Source organism: Anolis carolinensis, chromosome 1, assembly GCF_035594765.1.
Source record: "Anolis carolinensis isolate JA03-04 chromosome 1, rAnoCar3.1.pri, whole genome shotgun sequence".
In the NCBI taxonomy this organism is placed as follows: Eukaryota; Metazoa; Chordata; class Lepidosauria; order Squamata; family Dactyloidae; genus Anolis; species Anolis carolinensis.
Window position 1 is genome coordinate 319495314 of NC_085841.1, and position 21221 is coordinate 319516534.

General features: G+C 42.8%; 1 protein-coding gene across 5 annotated transcripts in view; it reads right to left on the minus strand.

Annotated features, from left to right (window-relative positions):
• stxbp6 (syntaxin binding protein 6) overlaps window positions 1-20575 on the minus strand; it is a 119912-nt gene extending 99337 nt beyond the window's left edge. For 2 of the 5 annotated variants that reach the window (XM_062968220.1, XM_062968218.1), the window contains exon 1: window positions 20394-20573. The gene's annotated coding sequence lies outside the window, so the exon portion shown is untranslated. Of the gene's footprint in view, window positions 1-19109; window positions 20207-20393 lie in introns of those variants that run through there. The other 3 variants (XM_062968221.1, XM_062968222.1, XM_062968219.1) reach the window with 3 other exon arrangements.
• Window positions 20576-21221: the final 646 nt, after the last annotated feature.

Below are 21221 nucleotides of genomic sequence, written 5' to 3' on the forward strand. Positions count from 1 at the left end.
TGGAAGATTTGATGGGATTTGAATAGGGCTGATGAATGACAGCTGGATTAGAGGAGAAGTTCTCAAACTTTTAAAGCCACTGAGTCCTTTTTGAAGGAAAGGTTTCCCGTGGAGCTCCAAGAAACATTTGGACACAGGGGCAGCATTGCATTTTAAAATTTGACAGATGGGTCAGGCCAGTGGCAGACGGATAGAAAATGTTTGTGTGAACTAATGGGGAAAAAACATGAACAAATGTGTATGCACACTGCATGTATCTTGTTTGTAGAGCACAACAAGGAAGAAAGAATAATATAATATTTAAAATGAAGAACAATTGTAACCAACATAAACTTAACTTTTCAGTGGAAGACCCCAGGGGCGATCCAGCCTTTGCAATAATAATAATAATAATAATAATAATAATAATAATAATAATAATAATAGGGGCAACCTCAGAGCCCACCCAGTCCAACCTGTTTTTGCCATGCAGGAAAAGCACAGTCAAGGCAGTCGTGGGGAGACCATGCAGCCACAGCAGGGATCTGCAGGTTGCACTACTAGTGGTGTTGGAGAAGCCTCACAGGCTGCAACGGGGTTCCACAGGCTGCACCACTGGCATTTGAGAGGCCCCACAGGCCGCAGCGGGGCTCCACAGGATGTGTCACTAGTAGGATTGGAGGCCCCATAGACCGTACAAGCATTGGTGTTGGAGAGGCCCTGTAAAACACAGTGGGGTTTCTCAGGGCATGCCATTACAGATTCCCCACAGACTGTGCAGACAGCAATGGAGCTCCGCAGGTTGTGTGCTTCCTAGGCAGGGGGAGCAGGGGACCCATGGTGCCCCCTCGGAGCACAATTTGAGAACCGCTGGATTAGAGAACTGTGGTATGGTGAATGGAGTGAATCAGTGAGGATTAGGGCTGAAAACGTTAGTCAGGTTTAATAATGAGTTGTGTTTAAGAGTGAGTTAATTAGAAGATGAGTGTATGAGAACATGTTAGATGTGTTTAAAATGTATTTTATTATGCTTAACTTCTGGTTTTGTGTTATATGCTTTTGGCCTCTAGCAAGACTATAAAGATTGGGTTCAGACAGTGTCTGGGGTGGTAGCAGTGAACTGGAGATAAAAAATTCATAATATACCACACAAGAACACTGAGGGCGTCTAGTAGGCCCTCATAGTTAATGGCCACAGTATTGTGACAGGATGAGGTCCTTACATTGTTGACAGAGATGGAAATAAGGGAAAGTCCAAAGTCCTGTTGGTAGCTGTATGGTCTTCACATATAGTGGCAACAAAGATTTAAGCAACACTTTTCATCCAGCTGGACAAGTGGTAGAATAAGGACCAGATGCCACACAGGTGGCATCCCACTAAATCCAGCCAAGTAGATCTTTTTTTAAAGAAAGAGGTAGGGAGGGAACCATGACACTACCATTCTCTATCTTGTAAACAAAAGACAGCTTATCCCAGTGACCTACATCAGTAAGATCCAGCCACTGTGCCTAGTGTCTTGTTTATATGATTAGTCATAAAATTGCATCACATTGTAAAGCACAAACACATTTTTTCATTCAGCTTATAGTAATGAGGTAACAAATATGATTTCATGCAGACGGAATGAATCCAGCTATTTCATAATTCATGTGAAGGCTATAGTTTAACAACTCAATACATCAGTAGCAGGAAGTAGGTAATGATTTGTACAAAAAAAGTGGGCAAAGATTAATAGGTGGATAATAACATTCATGTGGATCCACACATAGTTGTTGCTCACAATTAAACTCTATAAACCATTGGTCTATCTGTGAAACAATATAGGTTTTGCTTTTGCTCTGAACAATATTGAGATTTGTATTTTTTTTAAAATAATGTTTAGCGTCAAAAGTATGTCCAAAAGGGCTTAAGGATAATTTTGCTTAGTTTAACTTAAATTTTGACATTTTGGTGGGCACAGAATTTGTCACCAATGCATTAACAGAATCAGTAATAACTGAAGTGATTCAGAAAAAAATAACAGATTTAATTTCTAATAGTAGCAGTAGAAGCAGCAGATATAATGATGATGACATTTTTATCTTGTTACCCACTGCTCCACACAGCTTGAGGTGGGGTACAACATGGCAGATGTGCATGAGCACACATGCACACACATATATGCAATTTTTAGATTCATGAGCTTTTAGTTCTGAGCAAATTTAATCTTCTAATATTCACCAGTTTGTGAATCTGAAAGCAGATTTAGCAAGATAAAATTTTAGAATAAGAGACATTTTTTACGAAACATAGCATACATAAGAGCAACTGCTATACTTGGGAAACTATCCAGCTGATTTCCAATTCTGTTAGGGTTTTGTGTGTGTGTGAAACTCTGTATGCATTAGCTGCTGCGAAGACTGAAAAGTGAAATTAAAGAATCCCTGGGGCCAAAGAAGGCAAAGATGGAGTAGACAAAGCTAGATTTAATTACCTTTCTGTTTTGTTGCTAAATTATTTTTAAAGTGAAGCCACTAACAGTCTCATACACACATTTTAAAAGTTTTTAAAGAAGCGTAATTATATTATTTCAATCCTTTTTTTTAGCAATGTTCTTTTGCTGGCACAATTTTCTCTGACAACAGGCAGTCCCCGAGTCACAAGCATCCAACTTACAGACAACTCATAGTTAAGAACAGTGATGAGACAACAGGAAGTGAGATAAATCTACCTCTAGGAATTTCACTCGTGAAAGTGTTATCTTGGGGAAACAGTTTCATCAATCCTTATTTCCACAACAAGCCAAAATTTTCAAAATCAAATTCTCACAGGGACAGAAAGGGAGGTGAAATCTTCTGAACAGTGGTACAGACAACAAAATAATACCACAAAGGTGTTAACCCTTCCCAATGCTTTTCAAAACACACATGCACGCACACACACACATAAGGCTTAAAGAATGTACCTGTTCCAACTTACATACAAATTCAATTTAAAAACAAACCTACATAACCTATCTTGTTCATAACTTGCATATTGCCTATATATTGGTTTTTAATCAGCATACACGAAGGGGCGGGGGAGAGAGTACAATAATAAGCAAAATATCAGAAATTATTTTAAGGCTTTCACATACCCAATACTGCTATATATGGACACTTATAACTTGATGGCTTTAAAATGTTACATTATAGTTTAGTTAATAAAGAGCAACTTGGACAACTGGATAAATACTACTAGCTCAGAACAATCTATATATATAAAAGGGTAATGGAATCGCTTCCTTGGACAAAACAACAAAACGACATGCCCCACAACCTCGAAATTTGGCAGCATAACCTCTCATCCACGCCTCTAGGTTCATACAACAAAACTACACATCACGAACCTCCACAGGGCCTAAAAAACCAAAAAAACCAGCACACTCCATGTGCGCCTGCACCAAAAGCCAGCCCGCACACAGACAGAACAACACCCACCCCTCCCCTCAACAGGTGCTCCTGCGCGCTCCCCTTCTCCAGCTGCCGTCATCTTGCCGACCATCCTTGAGGCAACGCGCGCCAACAAAAACTCACCAGCCGGCCCATGCCGTTTCTTTACAAACTTCTCCCCCCCCCCCTCGGGAACACAAGAACGGCACTCCTACACAAGGTACCCGAAGAGAACAGCCAGCCAAAAAAAAGCCACTTCTGAGGAGGAGACATCAAATTTCACGACCAAGGTGCGTTGGAAATGGCGCCCCTCAGGGGCCTGCCCAGGGGAAAAGGAACGAAACGGGAGGACAAGTTCCCCTCACAAACTACCCTCACAAACAGGGAGAAGGGGGCAGAGGGGGCACACACCTAAATGACAGGGAGGACAAAAGAGAGACATCTATGAGACACCCGGGGAAAACATCGAGCCACCAGCACTCACCTTGCCTTCACCACTTTTGGCCTCCACAGCTTCCCCCCCCCTCCCCGCCGCTGAAGATGGAACAACAACAGGAGACATCACACTTCAGGAGCAAGGTACATGGGAAATGGCAGCCCTCACGGCCCTCACCAGGGGAAACGGGATGGCACAGGAGAACAAGATCCCCTCACAAACTGCGGACCACACAAAACTTCGAAGGAGAGAAGGGAGTGAGGGGGGGGGGGACGCGTAAATCACAAAGAGGAAAAGGCTTGCTCAACACACTACAAAGACAGCCAGCAATCCAATAAAAAACAAACAAAAAACAAACAACCACCACCACACACAAACCAAACATTTCTAAAGCAACCCAACCTACACATTGCTACCCATCATATACCACCATCCAACAACATCCTAAAAAAAACCTTGAAAAACCACAAACTACAACTGCCAAGACACACCAAACCAAACAACACATAAACTACATTCTACTATGCATGAGAACAAACAGCCATTCCTGACAAATACACATACAACACTGCAAACGTACAGAGGGAAACAAAAGGAAGAGCCATACTAATAAGACCACAAAACAACCCAAGACTTTCAAAATACCCCTAAGATGCATCCTGCCTAACCCTTCAACCATGCAGATCACAATCCAACCACACCTTACAGATGGCCATCAAACCAACACACAAATCACTGTCATCATTACAACACAAAAAGACTCCAGCATGCCACAACACTTACAGCCAGGCACAATACACACCCACACAACTCTCACCCCACAAATGACACACCAAAGCAATCACAACCTCCCATATCCATCACAGCCAAGGCACATACACACCTCCACACAAACACCATCATCACAACAACAACAAAAACACATGCCTCACAAACACCAACCAAGCACAACACAAACCCACAGAACTCATGCAAATGTGAGTATATCAATAGGTACTGCTCCGGTGGGAAGGTAACGGCACTCCATGCAGTCATGCCACATGACCTTGGAGGAGTCTATGGACAATGCTGGCTCTTCAGCTTAGAAATGGAGATGAGCACCATCCTCCAGAGTTGGAGATGACTAGACTTTTTTGTGGTAGCACAACTAACTAAACAAACCAGTAATTGTTTATTTTCCATGTCATCCAGATGCAAGTTTGTGGTTTGTTGTTTTCCATATGGTGGGAAAATCTTTAATCAAATTGTGTCCTTGGTTTCCAATTCCTGACTTGTACAGGATAAAGATGCCAGAATTCTTTGAATGGCAGTCTGTACAAAACACTTCAAATCACCTTAGCTAATTGTACTAGGAGTAGGAGTCAAGCGGGAATGAATGGGTATAGACAGCTCAGCAACCAAAAAGCATGACTCTCCTTAATTCTGCATCTAAACAAAGCAACTAATAATATTTAACATTGGAAGCAAAACAAGCCTGTTTTTTTCTTATCTGAATTCTCACAGGATCTCTTTGTCTTAGAAATTAGCATTCAATATGCTAACACTTATTTTAAGTGTTAAAATTGAGAAATTAATTTAAGATAGCACACAACGATTTCTTATAATCACACAAAGTGGAATTTGACTTTAACTCAGTTAATTATTGAGCAAATGATCTTTAAGGAAACAGGAACATTCTATTATAGCATGTAATTTATTTTATTCAGCACCAATGTATTACTAGATAAGGTGCTGGCTATGCAAAGCTTGCATATAAAAAGTGTCAGGAAGAAACGCTAGTCAGCAACTTTTTAGTTAACATCTTCTGCAGAAAAGGTATGTTATAGTTGGTCAATGCAAGAAATCATTCCACTTCCTCTTGACTACTTAGTACCAATTTCTATAAAGAATGGTTTGCTTATCTCAACAGTAAAACAGCATATTTCTTTGATCTCTACAAGGCAAACACCTTATGTCAACTTCTACAGTCCCCCATGTACTAGCTAGATGGCTTGGGTTTTTGTTAATAATGGAGCTATTATTGCATTGAAGGGATGAGGGCAACTGTACAAAGGGAGATTAAATTCTTCCAGTTGTCTGTTGACTCAGCATTATTATTACTATCATTATATTTTTCTCTCCACAAGGAAACTCAAAGCAGCTTACAGTAAACACATTTCAATATAATTTAAAATCTACAACCATACAAACATTAAAACACCATTAAATATCATTGGTATTTAAAAACCAGTATAAATACATAAAAACATTCAAAACTAAAAACCTTCTTCTTTAAAAGCCTGCCTGAATAAAAAGGTTTAGTCTGTTGCCAGACACATCCAATCTATCTCTAGTATGTAGAGATGTGTGTGAAAATTTTTCCTTCATTTCCTTTGTGCTATCATTTCGTTTTGACCGTTTGTCAACACAAAACTAATGAGGACATTTTTTGTGCTTGCTTTCGTTTTCCTTTTGGCCCCGTAACAATAAGCAGGTACTGACAGAGGGCTGCTTTCCCATTATAGCTGATGTGTACCAATGGGTGTTAATAATAATCTATCTATCTTTTATATATATATATAAAAGAGTGATGGCATCAGGGCAGCGGAAAAAACACCAAAACTACAGGCCCCCCAACCTCGAACTTTGACAACACAACCCATCATCCATGGCTCTAGGTTGATACAACAAAAAGAAAAGAAAAATGAAGTCCTAATTACAGGGAGAGGAATAATAATTTTTATCCAATTGCTGCCAGTTACAAGGCTAAGCTCCGCCCACTTGGTGTCGTAGCAACCTACTCAGCCCAGGGGACAGGCATTGTTAGGCCGCTTCCACAGATTATCAGATTTTAACTGGATTACATGGCAGTGTAGACTCAAGGCCCTTCCACACAGCTATATAACCCATTTAGAATCTTATATTATCTGATTGAACTGGATTATCTTGACTCCACACTGCCATATAATCCACTTCAGTGTGCATTTTATCCAACTGTGTAGAAGGGGCCTCATATAATCCAGTTCTAAGCAGATAATATAAGATTATCAATATACAGTAGAGTCTCACTTATCCAACATAAACAGGCCGGCAGAACGTTGGATAAGTGAATATGTTGGATAATAAAAAGGGATTCAGGAAAAGCCGATTAAACATCAAATTAGGTCATCATTATACAAATTAAGCACCAAAACATCATGTTATACAACAAATTTCACAAAAAAGTAGTTCCATGTGCAGCAATGCTATGTAGTAATTACTGTATTTACAAATTTGCCACCAAAATATCACAATGAATTTAAAACCCTGACTACAAAAACATTGACTACTAAAAGGCAGACTGCATTAGATAATCCAGAACACTGGATAAGCGAATGTTGGATAAGTGAGATCGTACTGTAATATGAAAGAATTACTGTGATAGAATAATACAGAACAATATAATCTCTAAAACCAGGACAGTAATAAAGAACAACATTCTGAAAGCAGGGAAATTGGAAATTCCACAAAGGAAACAATCAGGGCCAGGTAACATCTCCCAAGAAACGATTCTTCCAGAAAGGAAACTGAAAAGGGAGTGAGGCAGTGTGTATTACCGAAGTCATTATTATTACTATTATTATTATTATTATTATTATTATTATTATTATTATTGTGTTGCTGTGAACTGTGAAAATGAATACAATCTGGCTCCAAGTATTCAAAAACACTAAAATCTGAATATATAAAAAATTACTGTGGTATAATAAAACAGAACAATACAATCTCTAAAATCAGAACACTAAATAAAGAACACTCTGAAAACAGGGGAATTCCACACAGGAAACGATCAGGGCCAGCTAACACCTCCCAACAAAAAAATTACTCAGGGAGGAAACAGCTAGACTTTATAGCTGCAAGGCCATTACATGCTAATCACTTTCCCTAATTGCAGCATTCATACTTCCCTCCAACAGACAAAAAAACCTAGAAATATTGTATATTCACAACCTTTAGGAAATAATATCCCGATTGCGCAGTGTGTTAAAGCGCTGAGTGCTGAGTGTGTTAAAGCGACCAAAAGGCTGCAGGTTTGAATTGGGGGATCAGAGTGAGCCCTCACTGTTAGCCCCAGCTTCTGCCAACCCAGAAGTTCGAAAACATGCAAATGAGAGTAGATGAATAGGTACTGCTCCGGCGGGAAGGTAACAGCACTCCATGCAGTCATGCCACATGACCTTGGGGGAGTCTACGGACGTCTTTTGAAGGGGATTATGGGGCTGGGAGTCAGGAGGATGGGATATCGGACTCTGGAAGTGAAGAGATGGATTGGACTAGGGTTCAAGAGATCCGGGATATTTGTGAGGAACCCACAAGCAGTGGTACATTTGAGGGATGGGGAGTTATGGGTTTGGATAGAAGGTGGACTGGCTGGAGAGATCGTAGAAGGGCAACAGCTGGAGGTGGGTTTGGTGGGACGTTGGGCGACTCCAGCTCCGATGAGGATGTAAATGTAAATGTCTTCTTGTCATATTTATAGCTAGGCTACAGAAGAATAAGTGATTGCATTCAAAGGCTGCTGAGGAAGCAATGATTGAATTGCATGAGGCAGTCTAAGTCAAAGAAATTACAACTGATTAACATTCCTTGCAATCTTCAAACAACAGGTAAGCATGAGTATCCATACTGCTTGTATATAAACTATGCCAAACCTACAGCATAACAGAAGAATACTCCTTATCCCGTTTAAGTAAACCTACTACTGCTTAAGTAACAGTGTCAATACTGTTTCTTTTTTTCTGTTTACTTTCCATTAACCTGTTTACTTTAATTAACCTAAAGGTATTTTTATTCAGAAAGCATTAGCTGATACTTATGTGTATTACTCAAATATCAGCTTTTCCCGAACAATGTGATTGCAGTAGTTATTCTAAGCATGAGCACAAAGAAAACTACTGAAATTCATTACTTTGTAAAAGGTTAGCAGTTTCCAGGGAGTAGCTAAAATGCTAATCCACAAAGCAAGGAGGCAATAATATCAAGCCTTCCCCAACCTCTGCAATATACATGTTGTTTCATTTATCTAAAATGTATCTAAAAGAGGCTTTATATCTTTTTCCATTTTTGAAATAGCTGTGTTTTGAGTATCTATAATGAATGAAGATAGATGAGAAAGGGGCTAGATACACATTCAATACCCATTGAATTTTTCTGAAGGAGCTCTTGTTCCAACTCTGTCAGAAACTTGATGTGGGAAAAGCAAAGTGGAAGGAGGATTCTGGGTCCTATGGCTTGACTTGCACAAAGCCATTATAAAAAGCAGATGAAAGGGTAGAGAAATTCTGGAAAGCCAATCCAGCAGGGCACAGGATGCGTAACTTAGGGCCTCATCCCACAAGTGGAGGAAAGTGGGTGGAATTATCTTAGTGTGACATTCTGTTTCCAAAGGAAACTGAAAATTTAACAACAGTTCCCTACCCATCTCAAAATACCTGGCTTTAGCTGTTTCTATGCACAGTTTAAAGATGGAGTACCAAGGAAAACTCACAGAATAACTCTTGTGATGTTTGATGGTCTCTGTGGAACTCTGGCTTTGAAGTGTACAGAAGCAGAGTGAACTCTACATCTGATGAGGCTTTTACTCTTTTTCAAAGGCAAAAGGGGCAGAGACACCAAAACATTTAGGTTTTTTGGAATCTTTCAGATTTTAGACTTTTGGAAAAGAAATACTTGATCTTTATGTCCCTAAATACCATATGTGGATATGAACACAGGCTCAAATTCAATATAGCACTTAATATCATACCTCACTTTTCTTCCAGCACAGAACTCCATGTGGCTTACAACAAGTTAAAACAAAGTACCGCTTAAAAAGAAGCCTGTAAGTACAAAAGTCAAAGAAACTATCAAAATAATTATATTAAAAACATTAAACAGTTAAAGTAATTTAAAACATAATTAAAAGCCATAAGAATAAACACAACATACCCCATTAAAGGTTCCTTCTGCTACAATTTGCTAAAAATGAAAGGTCTGCCTAAATAAAAAGGTCTTTGCCTGTTGGTAGAAAGTTGGAACTTCCCTTCTTTTTTTAGCCTTCAACCCCTAAAGATGGCTCCAGAGATGCACATGGAGAATGCTATGTGAGGAAGAAAAACTAACTAGATTCTGCTGAAGTCCAGAGTTGTGGTTTGTCCAAACACAGGGCCGGCCCCACTATTGAGGCCCCTGACGCCGCCGCCTCGGGCGCAGGCCCGGGGGGGCGCCGTCAGGCTGGGCGGGAGGCGGGGCACCGCCCTGACGGTGCCCCGCCTCCCGCCCAGTGCGCCCTGGCCCGTCTGGCCTTTCCTAGCTGGCCAGACTGCAGCGGAGGTCCCTGCAATCGCAGCCTGCAGGGACCTCCGCTGCAGTCTGGCCTGCTACAAAAGGCCAGACGGGCGAGCGGGAGTAGCGTGGGAGGCGGGGCCAGCTCTGACGCCGCTCCCCCCCCCCGCCCAGCGTGCCTTGGCCCTGCCTCCCACGCAGCGTGGGAGGCGGGGCCAAGGCACGCTGGGCGGGGGGGGGAGCGGCCTCAGAGCTGGCCCCGCCTCCCACGCTACCCCCGCTCGCCCGTCTGGCCTTTTGTAGCAGGCCAGACTTCAGCGGAGGTTCCTCCAGGCCGCAATCGCGGCCTGGAGGAACCTCCGCTGAAGTCTGGCCTGCTACAAAAGGCCAGACGGGCGAGCGGGGGTAGCGTGGGAGGCGGGGCCAGCTCTGGCCCCGCCCCCCGCCCAGCGTGCCCTGGCCCCGCCTCCCACGTTGCGTGGGAGGCAGGGCCAAGGCACGCTGGGCGGGGGGGGGGAGCGGCGTCAGAGCTGGCCCCGCCTCCCACGCTACCCCCGCTCGCCCGTCTGGCCATTTCTAGCAGGCCAGACTTCAGCGGAGGTTTCTCCAGGCCGCGATTGCGGCCTGGAGGAACCTCCGCTGAAGTCTGGCCTGCTACAAAAGGCCAGACGGGCGAGCGGGGGTAGCGTGGGAGGCGGGGCCAGCTCTGGCCCCGCCCCCCGCCCAGCGTGCCCTGGCCCCGCCTCCCACGTTGCGTGGGAGGCAGGGCCAAGGCACGCTGGGCGGGGGGGGAGCGGCGTCAGAGCTGGCCCCGCCTCCCACGCTACCCCCGCTCGCCCGTCTGGCCATTTCTAGCAGGCCAGACTTCAGCGGAGGTTTCTCCAGGCCGCGATTGCGGCCTGGAGGAACCTCCGCTGAAGTCTGGCCTGCTACAAAAGGCCAGACGGGCGAGCGGGGGTAGCGTGGGAGGCGGGGCCAACTCTGGCCCCGCCCCCCCGCCCAGCGTGCCCTGGCCCCGCCTCCCACGCTGCGTGGGAGGCGGGGCCAGGGCACGCTGGGCGGGGGCGGGGCCAACTCTGGCCCCGCCCCCTCACTATTCGCCCTGGCCCCGCCTCCCACGCAGCGTGGGAGGCAGGGCCAGGGCACGCTGGGCGGGGCCATGGCGCCGGTGGCGGGGGCGCTTTTCAGCACCCCCGCTTCACATCAAAAAATATCTCCGGCCGGCCCTGTCCAAACATTACAGGATTCTCATAAAAGTATATATGAGATATTCTCAAAATACACAACCAAGTGCCAAGTATCAGAATCAGAAGGGAAACAGGGCCAATCAAAAACAATGTTGTTTTGCTTAGGGAACCCTTGCATATACCAGAACATCAGAACTAGTTTGCAAATTAAAATAAATGTCATGCACCAGGGCAGCGGAGCACCAAGAACCCAACACGGAGGCCAATAAAACTATCTAATATCTTTATTAAGGAATTGTATAAAAGTAATAAAATCAAGTGGAGAATATAGTTCAGAAGCAGACCTTTCAAATAAGGTCAAATATAGTCCAGAAATGTATTGTCCAATAAATGATATTAGAGTTCAAAGGTAAAATCCAACCGAAACACACACTATTTGCCAAGCAATAGTGTGGGGAACTGTCCAAAGTCTTTCGAGGCTTAAGGTAAATCCGAAGGGAAACTGGAAAACAAGGCTTGAATCTAGGAAGCAAGGTCCGTGGTTTAAAACAAAGCAGGTAGTCCAAAACTTGTCTCAAGAAGCATAATCCGTGGCTAAGAACGAAGCGAGGCAATTCTTGAAAACTTGGAAAGGCAAGGCAAGGAAACTGGATCGCGGACTTGGCAAAGTCTGCACTAGGCTGGGAACATGGAATTCACTCTCGAAGCTGAGCTGTTGTCTCCGCAAAGAACTAACAGAGCCCGATACTTTTATCTGGGTCTCGTTTCCCGCCAAACGGCGTCCAGCGATCCCTTTCCCTAGAGAACAGGGAACGAAAGACCCAGCTTGCAGGTGTAAGACTCCCTGGATTTTCCCAGGCGAAACATGGCTAATCAGCATCTTGCTTGGCAGCAATACGGGCACTCCTCCGAATTCTCTCTCTCGCTCCCCTATCCGCCGAGAAAGACTGTTTTCTCTCAAAGGGAGGTGAGCATTGACCAAGGTCAGTTTTAATTGATTCTTGGACAAGAACTTCAGGCAGCTGGAAAGACTCAGACTCTGGCCGTAAATCTGGAGAAAACTCCATGTTTTCATCCTCATCTGTCACAATGTTACTAGGCACAGGACTACAAAGCCCATGAGGCATCACAATGAAACATCAAGAATTCCCTAAAACATCAAGCAAGGACCTGTGATCACTTATTTTCAAACCCCTTGGGAAGTTGAAGGCACCAGAATATTGAAATGAAGCTGGGGAGGAGGAAAATTGACTTGCCAAATCCTTAGAAGTATCTTGTACTTATCCTAACCTTATCTTGACATTAGCATACCATCAGGCTAAAAATATCCGATATTGTTCCATTATCTGGGTAAAGGCCACTAGGGCGCGCTAGAGATAGGATAGTCCATTTTATGGGGGGTGGGGAGTTAAGGAAAACAATTTCCCCCGTTTTTGCTGGTTATTCCCCCTCCCACCCTTCCCATATAAACTAGGGTTGTTTCCATGATGGGGACATGGGGGGGGGGGGGTATAACAGGAACACAGGGAGAAATAGCCAACTCCTTCAACCCTCCCCCCAGTAAAATGGACTATCCTTCTCTCTCTAGCACCCCCTAGTGGCCTCTGCTCAGATAAGAAAATATTAATTCTACCATGTTATACCTGGAGTTTTCATAAGGGAGAAAAAGAAAAAACACTAACAGTTTTTCAGTCTCCAGTAATATCTCTCCACTCATTTCAATTGCAATTTGGCTGTTTGTGATTCCTTTATTTTATCACTTTTAAACTTATTATGCAATGCTTTTGACACAAAATAAATTTCAATTGCAATGAAATGTTCAGGTTCCAGGAGGTCAGCTACTGAGTAGTCAAATTACTGTATACAGCACAGGAGATAGGCTTGAGGGAAAGCTTTTTTAAAAGGAAAAGAAAAAGACATAATTTCATGTTCTCTTCTCGTGATAGTCCTATTTTACGCAAGTCCTAACAACTATTTCCAGGCACTTCCTGTTCCAGACATGCTAGAGTCCTACACCTATGTTCATATTGTTAACATTGTTTCTTTCCAGATAAAAACTGTAAAGAAGCTAAGCAAATAAAACATCATTTAAAAATATACAGTAAAAACCTCTTAAAATCCTTCAGTTAAAACAAGAAAGCCCCATTCTGTAAAAAATTTGTTTTAAATTCCAGTCTGAATAAAAGGTTTTAGCCTGCTGACAGAAGGACATTTGGCCCTTCCAGAATATAGAGGCAGTCACTGAGAAGGCCTTCACTCTGGTCTCCACAAAGCCATTGCTATTTCAATTCCAGTAGTTAGACTTCCAGATGAATTCACAAATAACAATATCCAAACAATATGGCAGAAGACTCACAACAACTACCCTGTTTTCCCTAAAATAAGACATCCCCAGAAAATAAGACCTAGTAGAGGTTTTGCTGAATTGCTAAATATAAGGCCTCCCCCGAAAGTAAGACCTAGCAAAGTTTTTGTTTGGAAGCATGACCGCCTAACAGAACACCAGAGCATGCAGGATCGGTAAATTTACATACCATAAAGTGTGGTACATGGAAATATTGGTAGTAACAAGAAATTCTTGATAGGATTCACAGTTTGTCTGGTTATGCTGGTTTATGATGGCAACTACTGTACAGTATATAAAAAATTTTCATTTTTTTGTTCAACAATAAATGTGAATTCTTCTTCATGGAAAAATAAGACATCCCCTAAAAATAAGACCTAGCGCATATTTGGGAGCAAAAATTAATATAAAACACTGTCTTATTTTCGGGGAAACACGGTAAGCAGTTCCTTATAGATGAGCAGAACAAGTAAAAGTAAAATTGTAAACAGAGACAATTTTTTAACACACACATGCAATAACTATGAATACAGGCAACAGAAATCAGCATTGCAACCAAGTCCAGGTTGATTCAGGACAGAAGCTACAAGACATACAGGATATGATGTAAGTTTTCTTGTGTTGTAATAGCCACTAGCCAAAACAAGACATGAAACCTGTATCATTCTACAAGATTAAGAACATCGTATAGGCTGGTCAAACAAGACAGAAAGGTAAATAGAAGAAAAACAAACAAACAACAAATGGCAAGTTACATCTCGAAGATGCCATCTATGCATACATACTCTATGCATAACCCATGCCACCACATTTTCTGAAATTTTACCACCTTTCTCTTCTACTAATTAAAAGGGGAAAAACAGTTTATGGATAAAACATAGTACAAGCTGTCCCCAAGTTACAAATGAAACAGGTTGTGTAGGGTTGTTCTTAAGTTGAATTTGTATGCAAGTTGGAATAGATAAAAAAAAAATTAGTGCAACTCCAGCCAGATACCTATATATATATAAGCTTTGGATAGCATAGGGAAGGGTTAACACCCCTCTGGCATTTGTTTTGCTGTCTGAGCCCCTGTTCAGAGTATTTCACCTCACTTTCTGACCCTGTGATTTTGAAAATTTTGGCTTGTAGAAATAAGGATTGGTGATAAACCTTCAATGGAGACAACTTTTCCCCATGATAACTCTTTCAGGAGTCAATTTTCCTTCTGAAAGGTAGATTACTCTCACTTCCTGTTGTTTCATCCCATTCTTAACTAGGAGACATTTGTAATCATAATAATAACAACAATAATAACTTTATTTGTATTCCTCCCTATCTCTCCGAGGGGACTCTGGGCAGATTCCAACAAAAAGGCAAAAATTCAATGCCTGAAACAACAATAAATACAAACACAAAATATGATACAATACTAAACCAACCAAAACCCAAAATAAACCAACATATGCCAAAATAAACAGACTTATACGGAGACAAGATGGAGGTATTTCTGGCCAGTTGAAAGGCCGAACAGGGTACAGGGTTACAGCCTGTGTTAGACGGGGTTGCACTCCCCCTGAAGTAGCAAGTTTGCAGCTTGGGAGTTCTCTTGGATTCCTTGTTGAGCCTGGAACCCCAGGTCTCAGCGGTGGCCAAGGGAGCTTTCGCACAATTAAAACATATGTGCCAGTTGTGCCCATACCTTGGGAAATCAGATTTGGCCATGGTAGTCCACGCTCTCGTTACATCTCAAATAGACTATTGCAAGAAACTATGTAGGGTTGCCTTTGAAGATAGCCTGGAAGCGCCAAACAATCCAACATTTGGCATCTAGGTTGCTCACCGGAGCGACATACAAGGAGCACACAATCCTCCTGCTATGTCAACTCCACTGGCGGCCAGTCTGCTACCAAGGAAAATTCAAAGTACTAGCTTTAGCCTATTAAAAAAATTAAATGGTTCCAGTCCAGCTTACCTGTCTGAAGTATCTCCCTCTATGAGCCAAACCAAGAGTTAATCCTTTCAAGAAAACTCCATGATAAATTCACCATAAATTGGAAATGATTTGAAGACTCCTAACAAAAAGTATTTTCAACGAGATCCATTCTTCACAATAAAAAAGAACCAAAAGAATATGTATCACCATATTTTTTTTCCATTTCATCTTAGGCCCCTTCAACACTGCCATATAAAAGCCAGTGTAGACTCATATAATCCAGTTCAAAGCAAATAATCTGGATTATCTGCTTTGATAATCTGGATTATACGGTAGTGTGGAAGGGGCCTTAGATTCCTAAGAGTCTTAAGAAGCATTTGTGTGAGATATAGTACATGTTGATTTTGCTGCTTTGTGGGCTACAACATTAGGATGGTAACCCACTTCCATTTCAAATGAGGGAATAAAAACAATGCCACACTGAAGTTAGTAACATTCTATATTAGTGATTCCCAAACTAGTCTTCCAGGTATTTTGTACTTCAACTCCCAAAAGCCTCAGCTGCCTTGCCAATTATCAGGAATTCTGGGAGCTGAACTTCAAAATACTCGAAAGACCAACGTTTGTGAAACAGTGCTTTGTTTTTGATGAAAGTGATAAGTAAAGGAGTGCCTGAATATTTTAATGTGAGCCTTTAAGTATTTATGTATTTTAATTGAAATATTATTATTGGAATAAAACAAAAAGTTGTGATCAATTTTTCTAATTAACCATTTAACTGTAACCAAGCAAATTAAAAAAGTAAATACAGTAAACACTTATTTGATTATTAGCTTGATGCATCCTAATTAAAATCCCAATCCTTAAGAGCTTTTTTAAGAAGCAAGTACCATTGAACTGAGTAGGATTTCTGATACACATGACTCATATGCATGACAACATTCCAGTTCTTAATATACCCACTTGGTAAGGAAGCCTCTTTAGTGGTATGAATATACTTTGGTGTCCTTATCGAGATATGGAGTATTACTAGAGTTTGGATATTATGCACCCTTGGCCCTCCACATTTGCAGGCTTGACTTTTGCAGACTTGATTAAAATGTTTTTTTTCTAGGAATTTCTAGGTCCTCCGGTGAGGCTCCAAGTGGAAATTGACCACAAAGTCAAGTCTCTAGAAATTCCTAGAGATAGGTTCTCACAGGTTGAAAAAAATTAATTCAAGGGTTTTCGCTTTCACAGGGGTCTTGTGGTCCTAAAATTAGTGAATATGGAGGGATGGCTAAATGAGTCAAACACCATAGCTGAGACTTTTTTGTGAGAAAGGCATTATATTGTTAACTTAATGAATGTCAACTTTCCTACTTTTTGGGTTCTCAGTAACATATTATGTTACTTTCATGGGCATTTTAGAAACATTTTGAGCTAATTTTTGAAAAGTGTTGCTCCATTATCAACATTAAGGCCTCTTAAAAAGATATTAAAAACCGACATGTAATTAAGCCTTTGGCAATGTTTGTTTACAGCAAAGAAGCTACTTTGCAGGTTTTGAGATGAGTTACATAATGGATTACTTTGTGAAAGTAACTTTCCAAGCTTTTAATGATGGGAAAAGCTGTTTGTTTGATAGCAATGTGGAATCCCCTTCTCAGGTTTTTAAACAGAGGCTGGGTATTGAGAGTGTTTTTATTGCGTTTTCCTGGCCCTTGTGGTCTCTTTCTAGATCACATAAGAATCTAGTACCAATTTTCAACCACCTGGCCAGACTGTTATGAGTCCCCAATATTCTGAAGCAAAAGAAAGTGAGAAGGTTAAAACAGCCTTGTACAATTTTTTGAGCTGAGAATGCCACTTCTACTTGGTGTTTGTGCCTCATGGTGACCTAAGGTAAACCTATCACAGTTTTCTTGGCAAGATTTGCTCAAGAGAGGATTGCCATTGTCTTCTTCTGAGGCTGATAGAGTGTGACTTGCCTAATACGGGTTTCCCAGAAGACTGGTGATTGAACTCCAGACTGTAGTGCAGTACTCAGACCACTAAGGCCCTTTACACACAGCTGTATAAAATCCATATTGAACTGGATTGTATGGCAGTGTGGACTCAAGAAATCCCATTCAAATCAGATAGTGTGGATCATCTGCCTTGATATTCTGAGTGATATGACTGTGTGGAAGGGCCCTAAAACTCACTTCTAGAATTGGGGACAATTCTATATAATATAATGATTTCTCACATGCAAAATCTATTTTCCTGCCTGTATTTCAACATACAAGGAGAGTGAACTTTTAAACCCAGATGTGCACCCTTTGACCCTCCACCTTTTTTGGATTTAAATTCCCAGAATCCCTCAACAAGTATGACCAGAGGTAAGGGAGTGAGAGTCCAAAACAACCAGAGAGCTAAAGATTTTCCATCTCACCGTTCAACCTTAAACACATTTTTAAAAAGAAACACACACACACACACAAACAAACACATCTGCATAGGCTGCATCTACATCCCAAATTAATGCAGTTTGTCACTTCTTTAACCACCATGACTCAATGCTGTGCAATCATAAAAGTTGTAGTTTGATGAGGCACCAGCACTCTTGGGCAGAGAAGGCTAAAGACCTTGAAAAACTACAACTCCCAGGATTGCATAGCACTGAGGAACAGCAGTTAAGTGGTCCCAAACTGCATTAATTATACATTGTAGGGGCACCCTAAATTTCATAACTAAGTGAGGGGTGCCTCTAAGGGTAGATCCACACTGTCAGACTAATGCAGTTTGACACCACTCTTAACTTTCATGGCTCACTGCTGTGGAATTATAAGAGTTGTAATTTTACAAGGTTTGCAGCCTTCTCTGGCAAGCAGCACTGACACCTAACAAAACTACAACTCCCAGGATTTTAGAGCATTGAGCCATGAAAGTTAAGCGTGATATCAATCTGCATTCATGCTACAGCGCAGATGCAGCCATGGAATCACGGAAGTTGTAGCTTTACAGGGTCTTTAGCCTTCTCTGCCAGAGAGCAGTGGTGCCATACTAAACTACAAATCCCATTATTCCATAGCACTAAGCCACAACAGTTAACGTAGGGACGAACAGCATTATATCGACAGTACTGACGACCAAATCCCACAAGGAAGGCGTGTCTCTACATGGAACAGCACAAACACAAAACAAACAGTGTGAGCGGTCGATAGATACTGCCAGATTCAACTCCTCTGACTCGGGGCTCTCGCTCATCCTTGGCAGCGCTTTCACCCAAAGCGCGGTGGAGGAAAATGGAGGCGCCTCGGTGCCCAACTCTCCGTTTCGTCGCCTCCACCTCACAGACCACGGCCTGGGGAACCTTTCCCCTCCCTCTCTCCCAACACAACACAGGAAGAGGCTCCCGGTGGACTGCCACCGAGGAAGATCCTAGAAACAGAGTTGGAAGAGACCACAAGGACCATACAGTCTAACCCCCTTCTGCCATGCAGGAAGACACAACCAAAGCACCCAGCCTCTGCTTAAAAACCTCCAGAGAAGGAGGCTCCACCACACTCCGAGGAGGTGAGCAGCTCTTACCGTCAGGAAGTTCTTCCTAATGTTTAGGTTGAGGCTTTTCCCCTCCCGTTTGAATCCATTGCTCCATAGTGTCCTGGTCCCCAAAGCAGCAGAAAACAAGCTTGGCCCCTCCTGAGTGGAAGGAACTCTTTCCCCTCAAATCTTCCCTCGCAAGTGTCCCCTCAGATATATTTCTTCACAAGTCTCCCCTCTGATACATTTCCTCACAATTGTCTCCCCTCACAAATATTTCCTCACAAGTCTCCCCCTCACAAATGTCTCCCCTTATAAATCTTCCCTCGCAAGTGTCTCCTCAAATATATTTCTTCACAAGTGTCTCCCCTCACAAATATGTCCCCTCACAGGTCTTCTCTCAAATCTTTCCTCACAAGTCTCCCCTCACAAATATGTCCTCACAAGTTTTCCTTCACAAATCTTTCGTCACAAATATGTCCTCACCAGTCTCCCTTCACAAATCTTTCCTCACAAGTCTCCCCTCACAAGTATGTCCTCACAAGTCTTCCTTCACAAATATGTCCAAAGTCTTCCTTCACAAATCTTTCCTCACAAGTCCTCTGAAATCCTTCCTGCCAAGTCGCCCCTCACAAATATTTCTTCACACGTCTCCCATCACAAATCTTCACTCACAAATATGTCCTCACAAGTCTCCCTTCACAAATATGTCCTCACAAGTCTTCCTTCACAAATCTTTCCCCACAAGTCTCCCTTCACAAATATGTCCTCACAAGTCTCCCCTCACAAATATGTCCTCACAAGTCTTCCTTCACAAATATGTCCTCACAAGTCTCCCTTCACAAATATGTCCTCACAAGTCTCCCCTCACAAATATTTCCTCACAAGTCCTCTCTGAAATCCTTCCTCCCAAGTCGCCTCTCACAAATATTTCCTCACAAATATTTCTTCACAAGTCTCCCACCACAAATCTTCACTCACAAATATTTCTTCGCAAATGTCTCCTCAGATATATTTCCTCACAAGTCTCTCCTCACAAATCTTCCCGCCAAGTGTTCCTTCACAATTATTGCTTCTCAAGTCTCCCCTCAGAAACCGTCCCTCACCCAATCTTCCTTCCCTCACAAGTCTCTCTCCCCCCCCCCCCCCCCGGTGCCCCTGAAAGCGAGCTCTTCCAGTCAAGTCCGGACGCGGGAAAGGAGGCGCGGGGGGAAGAGTCCCCTGAGGGGAGGCGAAAAGGACTCTTCCCCCAACTTAAGCCGATCGAGGAAAGGGTGGGAACGGAGCCCAAGCCTCCCCGACCCCCCACCCGACCCTGCCCTCCTCGCGCACCTTCTCAGTCCTCCCCTCCGGCCAGAGAGAGCGCGACAGCGCCCCAGAGCGCGGGCAAGTCCCGCTCCGGCTCCCGCCTCGCGGTGAGGTCTGTGCTGGAGCGGCTCCCGCTTTGCCTTCGCTGCCAGCGCTTCGCAACAGCAGCAGAAGCAGGGGAGGGGAGGGGGCACCCAGCTGTGAGGCGAAGGCGGGAGAGAGGGACACCACGTGCCCGCGCGGAGCCAATAGCAAGCTTCGCCGAGCCATTCCATCCGCACTTCCCCCCGCCCTCGCTGCTGGTACCACGTGACCGGGACAAGCGCTGAACTTCAGGTATGAGGACTCACCTGAGGCGGTGGAGGTGTGTCAAGGCAGCAGGAATCTTCCTTTCTGGCAGTATTCTAAGTTCCCAACCTTTGGGCCTCCAGGTGTTTTGGACTTCAGCTCCCACAATTCCCTACAGTTGGTAAGATGACTGGGATTTCTGGGAGTTGAAGTCCAAAACACCTGGAGGCCCAAAGGTTGGAAACTACTGTTCTAACGTCTGCGATGAAGGAAAAAAAACCTTATTTTCCAATATTAGAGCTGTTTTTGGTGCATTTCGGTTTTGTTTTATTATACAGTAGCGTCTCACTTATCCAACATAAACGGGCCGGCAGAACGTTGGATAAGCGAATATGTTGGATAATAAGGAGAGATTAAGAAAAAGCCTATTAAACATCAAAATAGGTTATGATTTTATAAATTAAGCACCAAAACATCATGTTATACAATAAATTTGGCAGAAAAAGTAGTTCAATATGCAGTAATGTTATGTTGTAATTACTGTATTTACTAATTTAGCACCAA